We start from the raw sequence: 4,685 nt of genomic DNA, 5'->3' as shown, positions 1-4,685 counted from the left end.
CGGCATCTATACAGAACGGTGCCTGCTCGGCATCCCCCTCCCATCCTTTCCGCAAGCGCCGGGCCTACCTCCATCCTGCTTTGGCACCGGCACTGCACCCATGGCAACAACCTCGCCTGCCGGATCCGCCTCACCTCGTCCGGCGGAGCTCTGCCCGCGGCGGCGAAGCTGCTCACGCTCGGCGGAGCGAAGCTGCTCGCGCCTGCGGTGTCGGAGCTGCTCGCGCCCACGGCACAGCTGCTCGCGCGCGGCGGATCTTGCATGCGGCGGCGGCGGCAGCCCTGGAGGCAGCAGCGGGCCGGAATAGGCAGCGGCGGCGGCACTTGAGGCGGCGGCGGACCTGGAATCGGCGGCGGCCCTGGAGGCAAGGGCAGCCGGGGCAGCGAGAACGAAGGCCGGCACGGGCGCATCGCCAGCGCGGTGGAGGCCGACGCAAGGTGGCGAGCGGAGGTTGCAGCCGGCGCGGGGGCGGCGAGCGGAAATGTGGCGGAACCGACCAATTTATCCCGGCTTAAGAGCGGCCGATCACCCTTTTACAAGGATAATCCAGCCACCGCTCTTAAAACGGAACAAATCCGGTAGTCCATCGGGTTTCACCCGATTCAACCACCAACAACCATGTCTCGGATATGCGTACATGATTGTTTTGCATAGGAGCATCAGATATTACACATAGACGTTAAATGTATATCAGAAAACAAGATGAGATTTATTACACAATAAGCACTAACCTTAGTGCAAACCAGTTCTACAGAGTTTCAAACACGTAGATCCTACAACCGTAGGGTTGGTTAACATGCAGGCTTATTCTCACAAGATTTTGTAAAACATCCGGAGGTGTATGGACTCAGCGTACACCCCAGGTCTTGAGGTCTTCACTCCTGCGCTTCTTCCGGCGGCACTGTTAAAACATTAATGCACAAACACTGAGTACGAAGGTACTCAGCAAGACTGTAACAGATCAGCCCATGGGCCACTGTTGGGCCGGACCGATTTCGGTACTGTAGCACGCGAGAATAGTCCCGTATCGGTAAACTGAGAACAGATCGACTAGCTTAAAAGACCGGTCTCGGGAAGTTGAATAACTCCGGTTGCAATTTTTTGCGCGAAGCGAGGATGAAAGTGCAAGAGAATTATTTAGCAGGTGTGGTTTACTCAACGTGCAGAGTAGATCTTAGCCGTTCTCCCGGGCCGGGTCGTTACAAAGACTGACCCGACTAACTAGTATAAATATATAGGTTTCAAGGATATGCAAAGGTTTGTTGAGTGGACGGGTTTGTTTGGTGGAAACATTTGGACTTACTAATTACTAAGTTTTATTCAAACAGATCCAATTACTAATTAAAGAGAAAGATAAATTTTAGTTATCACATTCATCAAGATACTTCTAGGTTCAGCAAACCATAACTTTTATCAAGGTTGCATCGTACTTACTTTACGATGTTTAAGCGAAATCAAGCGGTATTCATATTCGAGAAGTGCAGTGATTCGAATCGATTATAAACCCTTGTTATCGCCATAAATTAACAGGGTAAATTAATGGGCCGCAAGTGAGTTGGGCTTAATGCAGAAATTAAAGGAGGCTTACGAATCGGCTCCTGCGTGGGCGTTCGGGCCATCTGGGCCATGTACCTTTAGGTTTAAGTTTAGTTTGAGTTAGAGGTAGAGTCCAATATGGACACGTTAGTTTAGATTGTTTTCTAAGTCTCCGGACTATAAATATGTACCCTATGACATTCGTAAAGGGAGAACGTCATCACATCTCGCAACAACAATTCTCGGCGCACCGCCACCCCTAATCCTAGGGTTTCATCCAAGTAAGCGCCATGATGCCCTGATCACTTCTTGTTATCAGGGCAGCATTGTTCTTGTTTTTACCTTGGTATTACTCGTACTGAAGCATTCTTGATGGTGAGTAATGCTAATTATCCCGATGTTCGTAGCATGACCTTTAGTAGATCTATCATGCTCTTGTTGTTTATCATCTACGAATATCATGTTATCTCTGCGTGATCACATATTAATCTTATACTAATTCTCATTGCATAGAGTTAGTCGCGTAGAGATAACACCCTGCTTCTTTTCTATCTAGTAGATCTAATCTGTTATGGTTTGTTCTTATACTTAAGAATCGGCTTAATATCTGCTTGGTTAGGCCTTGCAAACGGGTTGGATGATCCGGTGACGTATTAGATGCTTTGCTCTGATCTTAATAGGGATTGATCCGGGAATCGGCTTTCGCTTATTCTTAGGCCTCTTTTCTGGTTAAAGTTTGGTTATCTATTACGCTAGTTAGGCCTAATTACGTGTAGGATGTTCCGATCTAGCAGTGAAGCTTTTACCATTGTGGATTGGATTAACGAGATCTAATTGAAGCAGTTTTTGCAGTTATTTGCTTTATCTATTAACATCTAGATATGCAGATCTATTCTGACACTAGGACTCGATCGGCTCTTTAAAACCGATGCAAGAGTCGTCCCGGGGAGCCGACCACGGCTCGGACTAATGTTTACATGTGTTTGTGCATGCAGGCAAACCATCGAAAGCACGTTTGCACCTTCCTGATCGGGTATAGGTCAAGTGGCATGTCCTGCATCTCCGGAAGCGTCGGCGTGTGCCAAGATCTGGGCCGTTGACCGAGGGACCGGTGCCAGCCAGCGCCCCGGCAGACTCCCAGCTCTTCGTGTTGCCTGTCGCTACTCGCCGGTGGGTTTTGACCGACAACACATTCTGGCATGCCCGGTGGGACCTTCATCAGCAACAACGTCCACCGCCGGGATGGCTGGACCTCAGAACCAAGCGCCGGTTCCGCCAGTCACCAACCCTGTCACGTATGAAGAGCTGACCCCCGAACACCAGCAGAAGTATGATGAGGTCAAAGCTCAGTTCGAAGCCGATCTCATCGGCTCTTTCGAGAGGACCCGTAACCACGGCATCAGGTGGAAGGGGTTCTCACCAGAAGGCGCTCTCGACAACGTCGACCTGTCCGTACCGTCAGAGGAGCGCACCAGAGCCCTGCGCCAGGAGATGAACTACATGGTGGCTCACTCGCTTCATCGGCAATCAGAAAGCCTGGTGAACGAGCTCGAGCACGTGGCACATCGCGTTGTCCAGGAGGTGATCAAGAACCAGTACTCCCCATTGGGACCAATCCTGGGGAGTCACAGGGGAGAAGCCCCACTTCAGTCTAGGCCGCCATTGCCATACTCGCTCGCAACTCCAGGACCACAGAATTCGCCGATCTACGTCGTCTACAAGATCGGCAGTGATCTCGTGGAGGGCCAGTTCCTGAGCGAGCCGCCTAAGGAGATCCTACACGGCTACACATGCGTGTACATACCTGACAACATCAACCCAACACATGCAGGATAGCTGGTGAGTACAGGAGCTTCAGGGACAGATGCGGAGAAACAAGCATGGCTAGCGAAGTACGCTACCGGGCCAAGTGCTGAGCCCCCGGCCCCAGGAGTTCTTAGTGTGGAGCAGATCAGCGCAATACTAAGGGACCAGTTCGGCATTCTGCCCAAGAGAAAGGCGATCGGCTATTCCAAGCCGTACCCAAGCGACTACGACTTGATCCCATTGCCACCCAAGTATCAGCTCCCGGAGTTCACTAAGTTCAGCGGGTCAGAAGGGGCCAGCTCCATCGAGCACGTGAGCCGATACCTAACGCAGCTCGGGATGATTTCAGTATCAGATCCTCTGAGGGTCCAGTTCTTCTGCCAGTCTCTCACGGGCTCAGCCTTTGGATGGTACACGTCATTAGCCCCAGATTCGATCCGCACTTGGAGGCAGCTGGAAGATCAGTTCCATACCCAGTATCACTCAGAGGCTGCTGAAGCCGGGATTGCCACCTCGCCCAAGTCAAGCAGAAGCGAGGGGAAAGCGTGTCGGAGTACGTGTAGCGCTTCAGAGAGGTCAAGAATCGATGCTACTCATCGCGCATCACAGAAAAGGAGGCAGTCGATTTGGCAATTCTGGGGCTTGCTAAGCCGATCAAGGATCTGGCTTTTCAGTTGGATTTCACCTCTCTGGCGCACATGGTGCAGAAGCTCACGACGTACGAACACTATCACCCTGAGCTGTACCAGGAAAAATTCAAGCGCCATGTGAATATGGCCCAAGCAGATGATTCCGATGATTCTGGTGGGGAACAAGAAGTGGCTGTTGCAGAGTGGACCCGGGGGGGCAAACCCCGTCCTGTGCAAGTGGGTCAAACAGAAGGAGCTTGTGAAGGGCTTTGATTTTGACGTGGCCAAGGCAGAGCAGATATTCGACTTACTGCTCAAGGAAAAGCAGTTGAAGCTCCCAGAGAATCACAAGCTGCCAACAACGCAAGAGCTGCAGGGGAGGCCGTACTGCAAGTGGCACCACTCATTCACTGTTGACGCTCCTTAGCGCCCCCGATTTGTATACCGCAAGCGCACGGTTCGTGTAGCTTTTCCCTTAGAGTATTCACCCAAGATTTATCAATCCACGGAACCGAAGATACAAGAAACAATCTACTAGCATAGAGATTTCTTTGTGTTGAGATGGTGAAAAACGAATCTAATCTACTAAAAATGACAAACACCGAAGGTAGCAAGAGAAAGTTAGAGATAACCAATCTAGATCACCTAGATCATGCATAGGTTGTAGTTCCAGCTAGATGTAGTGAAGTAAGATAGATGTGAATCTCAATGAAA

Source organism: Panicum virgatum, chromosome 4N, assembly GCF_016808335.1.
Source record: "Panicum virgatum strain AP13 chromosome 4N, P.virgatum_v5, whole genome shotgun sequence".
Taxonomy (NCBI): domain Eukaryota; kingdom Viridiplantae; phylum Streptophyta; class Magnoliopsida; order Poales; family Poaceae; genus Panicum; species Panicum virgatum.
Note: the sequence above shows the minus strand (reverse complement) of the source record.